This window comes from Panicum hallii, chromosome 1 (assembly GCF_002211085.1).
Source record: "Panicum hallii strain FIL2 chromosome 1, PHallii_v3.1, whole genome shotgun sequence".
NCBI classification, from domain to species: domain Eukaryota; kingdom Viridiplantae; phylum Streptophyta; class Magnoliopsida; order Poales; family Poaceae; genus Panicum; species Panicum hallii.
Genome location: NC_038042.1, coordinates 31,064,954 through 31,079,628, shown reverse-complemented (window position 1 = coordinate 31,079,628; position 14,675 = coordinate 31,064,954).

The following is a 14,675-nucleotide window of genomic DNA, read 5'->3' as shown; positions in this document are numbered from 1 at the left end:
TGTAATGTTGCATTGCATGTAAATACGACCACTTCTGCAAACGGTACCTACAAGATCTCCCAGGAGTCTGCAGAGGATGTTTCTGAAGACCAAGTGAACATTACCAAAGGATTATCGGAAGCCCCGAACCAAAGTTCGGAAGATAATAGTACTAACATCCCTGACTCCAGTCCCACCAATAAAGGCAAGCCCCGATGCATATCCCAATATTTCAGTTATTACCATTTCACTTATACATTATTTATATTGCATTACGTCTAGGAGTTGAAGTGAAACCCTAGTTGCATTATATCTTAGGAATCCAATATATTGTACCCGAGTCCTTATCGTTTAGATGCTCTGCTAAATAGGACCGGTAAAAGTCAGGTGATTTCCTGTCACTCGCGTGATATAGGAGTTGCTTGCTTACAATTCTGCAACCACTATAAGGATGATGGACAGGGTCATGTGCTGTATCATGACCTGAAGATTACCCTGTCTCTTTCTCTCTCTGACCCGATGGCCCCACTGGTCAGACGCTTCTTCCCCCTCGCGCCCCTCCCCTGTTTTTTCTCCCCCGCCGGCCGGCCGCCCTGCCGCTGACCGTGGGCCGCTCCGCCGCGCCCCTGGGCTCCCTTCCCCGCGCTCGCAAGGCCCCACTGGCCAGTACCCGAGCCTCCTTTCCTTCTAGAAGTGTCACACCCGATTTATAAGAACATAAATCGAGCAATCATATATGCGCCAGGATCAAGTCACGCATATATACAACAGACTATCAAGATATCACAACACATGTCACGAATAAAGCGTATAAATTATAAAATGAATATCTTTATTACAACTGAATCAAGAATCAGTTCAAGGAATGCGGAAGCGTAAAATGAATACATGAAGAACTGGGCACCACAGGGACGTCGACTGGGAGACAAACGCCTAGAAGTCGTCGAAGCCGCTGACGTAGTCCTCCACGTTGCCGGGCACTGAGCAGCAGTCGAAGATATCCAAAATAGAACAGAAGAGTGGAGAGGCAAGTGTGAGTACAAACTCGTACTCAACAAGTATAACACGAGCATGAGGCTCTAAGGTTAGCTGACTCAACTGCATTAGCTTTTAGTCTTGGCATATTTTATTAAAGCTAATTACTACAAGTGGATGAATTACACCCAATTGCATAATAAATTAATCAATATTAATTAAGAACTACTGAGAACCATCCAAACCGAAACCACCCGGGGAATCGCCCTCGTCAAAGGTTGATAACCCCACTAATCAGACGGAGGATCTGGGCCGCTCATGACTGTGAGCACAGCTGATATATCAGTTTTACACTCTCGAGAGGTTGCACAACTTTACCCACAAGTCGTGAGCTACGCTAGTTGTTCATCACACTTCCTTAGGTGAGATGGCTAGCAAGCACACTACGAGACCGTTACAAAGGATCACGTTGGTAAGGTGTAACCGCTAAGGATTCTGGATCAGCGACGATGGGGCCCACCTCCGGGGGTACAAGACACACAGCACAGACCAAGCCGGAGGAGCAGGGACCATTGAAGCTTACCACCCCTCTTGCCCACGCAGGTAAGTTACTCCCGAACCAACACGACCTAATTAGTAAGTCAAGACCGTCCCATACCAGTCTTGTGGTTGCGCGGTTGTCCCAGGTTGTCGCTCTATGAACCGGTCCTTATGGAGAGTGGCCAACCAAGCACTAAGCACCGTGCTGGCCCCCTAAACCATGTTTCTAACAAAAACATCTTTTAAGGACGCACAAACCACTCAAGCACACAGCACAGAGGGTCGGCTCCAGAATTAAGTTACATAAGACCATTAATCCAATTAATTAAAAAGGACCAAGATTTGTTATAGCGCAGCAACCTAGCACAACTAATCAGAAATGCAACCCATAGGATATATATAAAGGATATAAAGGTGGCTAGGAAATCCTTATAGGCATACAGAATTAAATGCGGTATGAAATTGTATTTAAAGGTGATAGGAGGTTCATGTTATACTTGCCTTCCTCGTACTCTCCCGGCTGCTGCTCGAACTGCTCGGAAGGCGGCTGCTCCTGGTACTGGTCCAAAGGCTCCGCGTCTACTCACGATCATCAAACATAGCCCACGCATACACACATGCATAGCAAGAACAAACTATAAGAAAACAGTACACCAATACAACAGAACAGCACATGAAACTAGCCTAGAACTAATCTACGCGTTACAACGATCGCGTGCATATAAAGAACACCTAAAACGGAGCTAAAACGTGAAAACTGCGCTTAAAACAGGATCCAGGGACCTAATTGCGATAAAAACAAGACTTACAGGGGTTTCTGCGCAAAAACCGAGGGCTAAAACGTAATTAAAGCTTAGACTCAGGGGCTAGCGCATGAAAACCCGAGACATGGACTGCGGCCACAAATTCCAGGAAACTCAGGGGGTCAAACGGAAGGAAAAGGACCTATCTGCAATTATTTTTGACTCACGGGTGGACGGCGGGTTGATTCCCCAAAAAGGCAGGGACTCTTTAGCAAAAGGGGCGGCTGAAGCGGTATGTTTTAATCTGGATCCTCGGATCTAAATCGGGCGGCTCGGATTAGATCTGTTACGCGAAGGGGTACGCGCAGATCTCACCCGTCCGATCGGGATCTAACGCTCCAGAGCCGATCATAACGGAAATTCAACCCCACGCGCCGGATCAAGGACGGACGGCCTGGATTTAAAATAAGGGCGAACCGGTACGCGCGGACGTGGTCGCTCGGATCAGGATCTTACGGCTCTCATCGAAGGGCTTCACGATCTAATCTTATCCGTGAACACCAGATCGGACGGCCAGAGAGAACGGGGACCCCGGGGGCGGCGATTGCTCGCCGGCGACCTCCCCCGTGGCGGCGCTTCACCGGAGTTTGCCAACATCGGTGCTCCGGGGGTTCTGGGTGGTCGGGATCGTGCCGGGGAGAGAGGCTGGACAGCGGGGAACTCGTCTAAGGGCTTGGGACGGCTGATTAGGGCTCGGGTAGGGGGTCTCCACGACGGGGGCGGCTCGGGGTAACGGCGGCAAGTGGGGCGCGCACGTACAGAGGGGAATAGAGAGGGAAAAGGGGCACGGCGCGCTTCTTACCTCGCCGGGGTACTGCGACGGCGGTTGGAGGCCGAGGATCGAGGGCTCCGGTGTTGAATTGCGGTGGCGCAAGGCAGCGGAGCTGCCCTCGGGTCGTGCAGCGGAGCGGCGGCGCTAGGGCACAGAGGGGAGGTGGGGGAGGTGGATGCGGCTGAGGAGGAACGCGAGAGAGAGGCCGTGGCTAAGAAGGGGGGGGCAGTCCTCGGCGTGCGGATCACGGCAACGGATCCCGTGCCTTCCGCGGTTCGTTGCGGCTCGGCCTTACCCAGGTGCTGCGGGGCTTCTAGAAGGGGAAAGAAGGCTCGGGTGATGACCAGTGGGGCCGCGCGAGTGCGAGAGGGGGAAGCCCAAGGTGCGGCGGGGCGGGGCCGCGGCCAGTGGCCGAGCGGCCGGCCGGCGGGGAGAAGAAACAGGGGAGGGATCGGGCGCTGGGAGGAAGGGGAAGGGAAGGCGCCGACCGGTGGGCCCGGAGTGGCAGCGAGAGAAGGAGAGGGAGGGGAGTGCGCGGGGGGGAGCTGAGGGGGAAACGGGCCGGGGTCGTGGCCCACGCGGGGGAAGAGAGAAAGGGAGGGTGCTGGGCCTCGGGTTTGGCCCACGCGGGAAGAAAGGGGGAAGAGAGAGAGAGGGTTTTGGGCTGGGCTGAGGGAGAGAGTTGGGCTGCTTTTCTTTTATTCTTTTTCCTTTTCTATACTCAAACATTCAAACAACTATTTGAATTCAAATGCAAATTGAATTCAAACCTATGAACTCAACACAAATAAAATAATGCTGCGGCATGAATGCACAAACAATTTAATCCTGTGATAAATTTTATTTTCTTGCGTTATAAAATTACTTTAAATACGAGATAAATTAGAGAAAACCCTGGAAAATTTGTTCGAGCCCAAATAAATTAATTAAAATTTGAGGAAATTACCTTAGGGTGTTACAAACCTACCCCCCTTACAGGAATCTCGTCCCGAGATTCGGATAGGCTAGCTAGCAAAGAGATCGGGATATGTCCTCCTCAGCTCGTCTTCTCGCTCCCAAGTAGCCTCATCCTCCGTGTGATGACTCCACTGAACTCGGCATATTTTGATCTTCTTGTTTCTAGTAACTCTCTCCGATATCTCCAGAATCTTCACCGGATGCTCAATATAGGTCAGGTCCTCCTGCACATCTAACCCTTCTATCGGTGCTTGCTCTTCTGGCACCCTCAAGCACTTCTTCAGCTGAGACACGTGGAACACATCGTGCACTCCTGAGAGATTGAGTGGCAACTCTAAACGATATGCCACCTCACCTTTCCGTTCCAACACCTTGAACGGACCAATGTACCGAGGAGCTAGCTTCCCTCTTACATTAAACCTGCGGATTCCTCTCATCGGCGAGACCTTCAGATATACATGATCACCCACTGCAAAGGTCAAATCTCGACGACGCACATCCGCGTAGCTCTTCTGACGAGTCTGAGCGACCCTCAGGTTCTCTCGCACCTGCTGTACCAGCTGTTCGGCCTCCTCAACAATATCCGGACCAAACACCTGCCTCTCACCAATCTGATCCCAATACAGCGGAGTCCTGCATTTCCGACCATACAGAGCTTCAAACGGGGATTTCTTCAGACTGGCCTGATAACTGTTGTTATAAGAAAACTCTGCATACGGCAGGCATTTATCCCAGCTGGTACCATACTGAATAGCACAGGCTCGAAGCATATCCTCCAACACTTGGTTGGTTCTCTCTGTCTGCCCATCTGTCTGAGGATGATAAGCAGTACTAAAGCGCAGCTTCGTATCCAACGAATCATGCAACTGCTCCCAGAACCGTGAGGTGAACTGAGATCCTCGATCAGATATAATCTTCTTCGGAACACCATGTAGACAGACAATCCTGGAGATGTACAACTCTGCGAGTCTAGCACCGGAGTAAGTAGTGTTCACCGGAATGAAGTGAGCAACTTTCGTCAACCGATCCACTACTACCCATATGGAGTTGTACCCTTTCTGAGTACGAGGCAAGCCAACAATGAAGTCCATAGTGATCTCTTCCCATTTCCACTCTGGAATCTTCAACGGCTGCAATAACCCTGCTGGCCTCTGATGCTCTGCCTTGACACGCTGACAAGTGTCACAAATAGCCACATACTCCGCAACGGAACGCTTCATCCCATACCACCAGAATCGTTCCTTCAGGTCGTAATACATCTTCGTGCTGCCTGGATGGATAGAATATGCTGTATCATGAGCCTCACTCAGAATCAACTTCCTGAGATTTGCTACATCCGGCACACATATACGACCCTTGTACCACAGGGTACCCTGATCATCCTCCCTGAAATGAGGAGCCTTGCCAATCTTGAGCAACTCACGAATCTCCTGCAGCTTCTGATCCTCCTTCTGGTGCTGCCTGATCTCAGCCTCTAGAGTGGGTTCCGCCTCGAACGATGTACCCGAGGTGTGATGCAAGAAACCCAGACTCAACTGCTCAAACTCCTCGCATAACTCCTGAGTCATCTGAAAAGCCACGGCCATGTTAACATAGCTCTTCCTGCTCAGAGCATCTGCTACAACATTGGCCTTGCCCGGATGATAGTGAATCTCCAGGTCATAATCCTTGACCAACTCTAGCCATCTTCTCTGTCGCATGTTCAGCTCACTCTGGGTGAAAATATACTTGAGGCTCTTATGATCGGTGTAAATATCACACCTCTACCCAAACAAGTAATGCCTCCATATCTTCAGAGCATGCACAACTGCGGCTAACTCCAGATCATGAGTGGGATAATTCAGCTCGTGCCGGCGCAACTGCCGCGAAGCATAAGCTATCACTCTGCCTTCCTGCATCAGGACGCAACCAAGACCATCCCTCGAAGCATCACAATACACGGTGAACCTCTTGCTCTGGTCCGGCAGAGTAAGGACTGGTGCCGTAGTCAACCTCTTCTTCAGCTCCTCGAAGGCACTCCGACGCTCATCAGTCCAAGAGAAATCCACACCCTTCTCTAGCAAGGAAGTCAAAGGCTTCGCAATCTTGGAGAAATTCTCGATGAACCTCCGATAATAACCTGCTAAGCCCAGAAAAGAGCGGACTTCCTTCACTGTCTGTGGTACAACCCAGTCAAGCACATCCTTCACCTTCCCGGGGTCCACAGCAATACCTCCCTTGGAGATAACATGACCGAGGAACGGAACCTCGTCAATCCAGAACTCGCACTTGCTGAGCTTGGCATACAGCTGGTGCTCTCTGAGCCTCTGCAACACAAGCCTCAGATGCTTCTCATGCTCCGCTTCTGACTTGGAATATATCAGGATATCATCAATAAATATCACCACAAAGGTGTCCAGATAATCCATGAAAACCTTGTTCATCAGATGCATGAAGAAAGCCGGAGCATTAGTCAAGCCAAAGGACATGACCGTATACTCGTATAACCCATACTTGCAGGTGAATGCCGTCTTCGGAATATCCTCAGAACGAATCTTCAGCTGGTGATAACCCGAACGCAGATCAATCTTCGAGAATACACAAGCACCCTGAAGCTGATCGAAAAGATCCTCAATACGAGGCAATGGATGCTTGTTCTTGATGGTGACTGCATTCAGATCCCGATAATCGACGCACATTCTCTTCGCACCATCCTTCTTCTCTACAAGCAATACGGGAAAAGCCCAAGGAGAGAAACTGCGACGGATATAACCCTTAGCTAGCAACTCATCGACAGTCTTCTTAACCTCCTCATGCTCGACAGGAGCCATACGGTAGGGCCTCTTAGCAATAGGAGCTGTGCCAGGCAAGAGATCAATAGAAAACTCAATGTCGCGATCAGGCGGCATACCTGGCAAATCATCCGGAAAAACATCCGGGAATTCAGACACCACGCGAATACCATCCGTGGGTCTAGCCTCCATCTGATGAAGAAATCCAGAAGGCTCTGTAGCTCCAACAGTGACCTCCTGACCATCCGGTGCTGATAGGAGAACCGTCCTCTGAGCACAATCTATTCGGACTCCCCACTTAGCAAGAGTCTCCATTCCGAGGATCACATCAATACCCTTGGAGTCAAGCACCATCAGATTTGCACTGAAATCTACCCCCCTTATAGCCACACTAACTCTGGGACAGAAGACATGAGACCTCAACTGCCCTCCCGGTGAAGATACTAACATGCACCTCTTTAATGTGCTAGTAGGAATACCATGATGCTCAACAAAAGACTGGGTGATGAAAGAATGTGTAGCACCAGTATCGAAAAGCACTGTAGCAGGATGGGCATTAACCATGAACGTACCAATAACCACGTTAGGAGCCTCGGCCGCTGACTCGGCCGTCACGTGGTTCACCCTGCCCTGAGCTGGGGCCTTGGGCGGTGCTGCACGCCCCTGCTGTCCGGCCTGCGCCTTCCGAGGGCAGACGTTGGCGTAGTGCCCTGGCTCGCCGCAGTGGAAGCACACTCGAGGAAATGCAGCGGCCTGCTGCCCAGGAGGAGGAGTGGGCGCTCCCTGCCTCTGAGCTGGTGGAGCCGGAGGCGCTGGAAGCCTCTGGCCCTGTCCCGCCTGCTGCTGCTGCTGGGGACGAGACGGGTACTGCTGCCGCTGCTGGTACTGCTGAGGCGGCCTCTGCTGCTGCTGCTGCGGATGCTGATAGCGGGGACGAGTGTTGCTGCCCGAAGAGGATGGAGCCATCTTCCTCTTCTTATCCTCAATCTCCCGGCGCTTACGCTCGGTGTTGAGGGCAGCATCAACCAGCTGGTTGAAGTTGTCGAAGCGGTGGTTCAGCAGCGCATACTGGATGTGATCATCCAACCCCTCCTTGAAGTACTCCTGCTTATCGCTATCACGAGCGACGTCAGCAGGGGCGTAGCGGGCAAGCTGAAGGAAACGGTCACGGTACTCCGTCACCGTCATCGGTCCCTGAAATAACGGACACAGATAACAAGGATAGAAATCGCTCAATTAATCAGGTTTACGAAAGAAGTCAAGGATAGATCAAGCTCAAGAGATTGCGGAGAATTCCATTCAAATTTACCTGCTTAAGGGCACGGAACTCCTTCTGCTTCATCTTCATAATGCCCTCAGGAATGTGATGGTTCCTGAAACGCTCACGGAACTGGTCCCACGTGAGAGCGTCACGATCCCGAGCTGGGTAGGACTCCCACCAGTCAAGAGCGGAGCCTCGCAGCTGCCCTGCTGCGTACAGAACCCGCTCTCGGTCGTCGCACTGCGCAACAACCAACTGGCGCTCTACCGAACGAAGCTAGTCGTCCGCCTGGAGTGGGTCCGTGGCGTGAGAGAAGGTCGGAGGATGACCTCTCAGGAAATCCGCACGCCGATCACGAGGCTGAGGTGGCGGAGGAGGCGGCGGCTGGGCATGGATCTGCTGCAGAGCCTGAACGGTGTTGTTCAGGGTAGCCATCATCTGCATCTGGAGCTGGAAGAACTGCTCCGGGGTCAGTGGTGGCGGCATCGGCAGCGGCTGACCAGTACCCTGGTTGTTCTGCTCCTGCTGGTCAGAACCGGAACCGGTGCACCTGGTGTTCACCATCTGATTGCAATAAACGAAATTTATGAGAATAAGATATGGTGCCGCTGAGGAGATGAAACTTCGATAGGATATAACAGAGAGAAAGGATTATAGGTTTTACCCCCAACGATCTAACTCAATTTTTATTATTTAGTCCAAGTTGGGTTAGGTCGATTTGCATGAACAAGTTTAACTACTAGCCTATGCAATCAACCAAAAATCCAAATCAAACATTTGCACAATAACGAACATTCAATATTCACAACTTAGTCGAGTTTTCCACACTACTCGACTAACACACTCGTTCTAGCGTAATTTCATCGGGACAACCTAAACTTATAACTTACCGGATTAGGCGACTCAGGCCAACGTCTACGAAAAACTCCAGCTACTTCTCCGGAAAGGCGGGAAAAACAGCAAATCGAGGGATTAAGACTCAAGGAATAGAAGCAGAAACATGATGGTTGAGGATTTGCGGAGGCAAGCAAGAGAAATGAAGTCCTAAACTCGACCAATTCTACCTAGGCTTCGTCCTACAGTCGACACGGCTCTGATACCAATCTGTCACACCCGATTTATAAGAACATAAATCGAGCAATCATATATGCGCCAGGATCAAGTCACGCATATATACAACAGACTATCAAGATATCACAACACATGTCACGAATAAAGCGTATAAATTATAAAATGAATATCTTTATTACAACTGAATCAAGAATCAGTTCAAGGAATGCGGAAGCGTAAAATGAATACATGAAGAACTGGGCACCACAGGGACGTCGACTGGGAGACAAACGCCTAGAAGTCGTCGAAGCCGCTGACGTAGTCCTCCACGTTGCCGGGCACTGAGCAGCAGTCGAAGATATCCAAAATAGAACAGAAGAGTGGAGAGGCAAGTGTGAGTACAAACTCGTACTCAACAAGTATAACACGAGCATGAGGCTCTAAGGTTAGCTGACTCAACTGCATTAGCTTTTAGTCTTGGCATATTTTATTAAAGCTAATTACTACAAGTGGATGAATTACACCCAATTGCATAATAAATTAATCAATATTAATTAAGAACTACTGAGAACCATCCAAACCGAAACCACCCGGGGAATCGCCCTCGTCAAAGGTTGATAACCCCACTAATCAGACGGAGGATCTGGGCCGCTCATGACTGTGAGCACAGCTGATATATCAGTTTTACACTCTCGAGAGGTTGCACAACTTTACCCACAAGTCGTGAGCTACGCTAGTTGTTCATCACACTTCCTTAGGTGAGATGGCTAGCAAGCACACTACGAGACCGTTACAAAGGATCACGTTGGTAAGGTGTAACCGCTAAGGATTCTGGATCAGCGACGATGGGGCCCACCTCCGGGGGTACAAGACACACAGCACAGACCAAGCCGGAGGAGCAGGGACCATTGAAGCTTACCACCCCTCTTGCCCACGCAGGTAAGTTACTCCCGAACCAACACGACCTAATTAGTAAGTCAAGACCGTCCCATACCAGTCTTGTGGTTGCGCGGTTGTCCCAGGTTGTCGCTCTATGAACCGGTCCTTATGGAGAGTGGCCAACCAAGCACTAAGCACCGTGCTGGCCCCCTAAACCATGTTTCTAACAAAAACATCTTTTAAGGACGCACAAACCACTCAAGCACACAGCACAGAGGGTCGGCTCCAGAATTAAGTTACATAAGACCATTAATCCAATTAATTAAAAAGGACCAAGATTTGTTATAGCGCAGCAACCTAGCACAACTAATCAGAAATGCAACCCATAGGATATATATAAAGGATATAAAGGTGGCTAGGAAATCCTTATAGGCATACAGAATTAAATGCGGTATGAAATTGTATTTAAAGGTGATAGGAGGTTCATATTATACTTGCCTTCCTCGTACTCTCCCAGCTGCTGCTCGAACTGCTCGGAAGGCGGCTGCTCCTGGTACTGGTCCAAAGGCTCCGCGTCTACTCACGATCATCAAACATAGCCCACGCATACACACATGCATAGCAAGAACAAACTATAAGAAAACAGTACACCAATACAACAGAACAGCACATGAAACTAGCCTAGAACTAATCTACGCGTTACAACGATCGCGTGCATATAAAGAACACCTAAAACGGAGCTAAAACGTGAAAACTGCGCTTAAAACAGGATCCAGGGACCTAATTGCGATAAAAACAAGACTTACAGGGGTTTCTGCGCAAAAACCGAGGGCTAAAACGTAATTAAAGCTTAGACTCAGGGGCTAGCACATGAAAACCCGAGACATGGACTGCGGCCACAAATTCCAGGAAACTCAGGGGGTCAAACGGAAGGAAAAGGACCTATCTGCAATTATTTTTGACTCACGGGTGGACGGCGGGTTGATTCCCCAAAAAGGCAGGGACTCTTTAGCAAAAGGGGCGGCTGAAGCGGTATGTTTTAATCTGGATCCTCGGATCTAAATCGGGCGGCTCGGATTAGATCTGTTACGCGAAGGGGTACGCGCAGATCTCACCCGTCCGATCGAGATCTAACGCTCCAGAGCCGATCATAACGGAAATTCAACCCCACGCGCCGGATCAAGGACGGACGGCCTGGATTTAAAATAAGGGCGAACCGGTACGCGCGGACGTGGTCGCTCGGATCAGGATCTTACGGCTCTCATCGAAGGGCTTCACGATCTAATCTTATCCGTGAACACCAGATCGGACGGCCAGAGAGAACGGGGACCCCGGGGGCGGCGATTGCTCGCCGGCGACCTCCCCCGTGGCAGCGCTTCACCGGAGTTTGCCAACATCGGTGCTCCGGGGGTTCTGGGTGGTCGGGATCGTGCCGGGGAGAGAGGCTGGACAGCGGGGAACTCATCTAAGGGCTTGGGACGGCTGATTAGGGCTCGGGTAGGGGGTCTCCACGACGGGGGCGGCTCGGGGTAACGGCGGTAAGTGGGGCGCGCACGTACAGAGGGGAATAGAGAGGGAAAAGGGGCACGGCGCGCTTCTTACCTCGCCGGGGTACTGCGACGGCGGTTGGAGGCCGAGGATCGAGGGCTCCGGTGTTGAATTGCGGTGGCGCAAGGCAGCGGAGCTGCCCTCGGGTCGTGCAGCGGAGCGGCGGCGCTAGGGCACAGAGGGGAGGTGGGGGAGGTGGATGCGGCTGAGGAGGAACGCGAGAGAGAGGCCGCGGCTAAGAAGGGGGGGCAGTCCTCGGCGTGCGGATCACGGCAACGGATCCCGTGCCTTCCGCGGTTCGTTGCGGCTCGGCCTTACCCAGGTGCTGCGGGGCTTCTAGAAGGGGAAAGAAGGCTCGGGTGATGACCAGTGGGGCCGCGCGAGTGCGAGAGGGGGAAGCCCAAGGTGCGGCGGGGCGGGGCCGCGGCCAGTGGCCGAGCGGCCGGCCGGCGGGGAGAAGAAACAGGGGAGGGATCGGGCGCTGGGAGGAAGGGGAAGGGAAGGCGCCGACCGGTGGGCCCGGAGTGGCAGCGAGAGAAGGAGAGGGAGGGGAGTGCGCGGGGGGAGCTGAGGGGGAAACGGGCCGGGGTCGTGGCCCACGCGGGGGAAGAGAGAAAGGGAGGGTGCTGGGCCTCGGGTTTGGCCCACGCGGGAAGAAAGGGGGAAGAGAGAGAGAGGGTTTTGGGCTGGGCTGAGGGAGAGAGTTGGGCTGCTTTTCTTTTATTCTTTTTCCTTTTCTATACTCAAACATTCAAACAACTATTTGAATTCAAATGCAAATTGAATTCAAACCTATGAACTCAACACAAATAAAATGCTGCGGCATGAATGCACAAACAATTTAATCCTGTGATAAATTTTATTTTCTTGCGTTATAAAATTACTTTAAATACGAGATAAATTAGAGAAAACCCTGGAAAATTTGTTCGAGCCCAAATAAATTAATTAAAATTTGAGGAAATTACCTTAGGGTGTTACAAGAAGCCCGCCACGCTTGGATTAGATCCACCCGCATCGAGTCCGCGGGAAGAGCGGAGGCCGTTGCGGGAACGACCTGCACGCCGAGGCCGCCCCACCCTTCTTAGCCCCGGCCGCTCCTTCGCATCTCCCCTCAGCCGCCTCTGCCTTTTCCAGCCTTTCCCCAAGCCACGCGTCGCCGTGCCGCCGCTCGACCCGAGGGCAACGCCGCCGTCGACCGAGCTCGCGCCGCCGCAATTCCACCCGGCGCCGCCAATCCCCCACCACAGGCCGTCATCGCAGCTTCCAGGCATGGTAAGGATCGCGCTGTGCCCCTTCTCCGTGCCTCTCTCCCTCCGCGTGAGCGTGCTCCCCTTGCCGCCGTGAACCCGAGCCGCCCTCGCCGTGGGAAGCTCTGACCCGAGCCCTAATTAGCCTCCGCAAGTACCTAGGAGCGTTTGTCGTGCCGTTCTTTATCTCTAGGGCTAGAGCTCATCCAAGATGGGGGCCGGACGGCTGAGATTGGCCTACGCCAGCGAGGCGCCGCCGCGGAGACGAGCTCCGGTGACCATCCCGCCGCCCCGTGCGCCCTTTGGCTCCGAGCCGTGGGATCCCAGGACGAACGGTCGAGATTAGAACGTGCCACGGCAGATCAGGGTCATCAGATGAGGATCCAAGAGTCCGGATCAGAAGATACCGGTTCGGTCTGCCAGATTTGCTAAAGAGTCCCTGCGCTTTTCAAGAATCAACCCGCGGTACCCTCTAGTTCAAAAGTAATTACGGCTAAGTCCTGTTTTATGCTTTTAAGCCCCAGAGCTTCCTGAAATTAGTAACCGCCGTCCAGCCTAGGGTTTTTTGCCAGCTAGCCCCTGTGTCTAGCCTTTAATTATGTTTAGGTCCCTGGTTTTTGCGCAGAACCCCCTGGTTTTTCTATTTTCTTACAGAAAAGCCCCTAGACCTTGTTTTAACCCTAGATTTCGCGTCTTAGCTCCGTTTTAGGTGATTCTTGCGCTCACGCGATCGTTGTAACACGTAGAATAGTTCTAGGCCAGTTTTGTGTGCTGTTCTAATGTATTGGTGTACTGTTTTCTTATAGTTTGCTATTGTTTGTGCATGTGTGTATGTGTGGGCCATGCTTGGTGATCGTGAGTAGGCGCGGAGCCTTTGGACGAGTACCAGGAGCCACCATCTTCTGAAGCTTTTGAGCAGCAGCAGGAGAACTTCAAGGAAGGCAAGTATAACATGAACCTCCTATCACTTTTTAATACACATTTCATATTGCATTTTAATTCTGTATGCCTATAAGGATTGTCTAGCCACCTTTATCCATATATATATATCCCTGGGTTGCATTGTGGTTAGTTTTGCTAGGTGCTGCGCTCTCACCTATGTTGGTCCTTTTTAATTAAACCTGATTAATGGTATATGCAACTTGATTCTGAGAGTGGCCCTCTGTGCTGTGTGCTTGAGCGGCTCACGTCTCTTAAAATATGTTTTTGTTAGAAACATGGTTTAGGGGCCAGCACGGTGCTTAGTGCTTGGTTGGCCACTCTCCATAAGGACCGGTTCATAGAGCAACAACCTGGGACAACCGCGCAACCACAAGACTGGAATGGGATGGTCTTGACTTACTAAATAGGTCGTGTTGGTTCGGGAGTAACTTACCTGCGTGGGCAAGAGGGGTGGTAGGCTTCAATGGTCCCTGCTCCTCCGGCTTGGTCTGTGCTGTGTGCTTGTACCCCCGGAGGTGGGCCCCATTGTCGCTAATCCAGAAACCTTAGCGGTTACACCTTACCAACGTGATCCTTTGTAACGGTCTCGTAGTGTGCTTGCTAGCCATCTCACCTAAGGAAGTGTGATGAACAACTAGCGTAGCTCACGACTTGTGGGTAAAGTTGTGCAACCTCTCGAGAGTGTAAAACTGATATATCAGCTGTGCTCACAGTCATGAGCGGCCCAGATCCTCCTTTTGATTAGTGGGGTTATCAACCTTTGATTAGGGAGATTCCCCGGGTGGTTTTGGTTTGGATGATTCTCAGTGGTTCTTAATTAATATTGATTAATTTATTATGCAATTCGGGTTTATGGTAACTCATCCACTTGTAGTAATTAGCTTTAATAAAATTCTGCCAAGACTAAAAGCTAATGCAGTCGAGTCAGCCAACCTTAGAGCCTCATAGTTT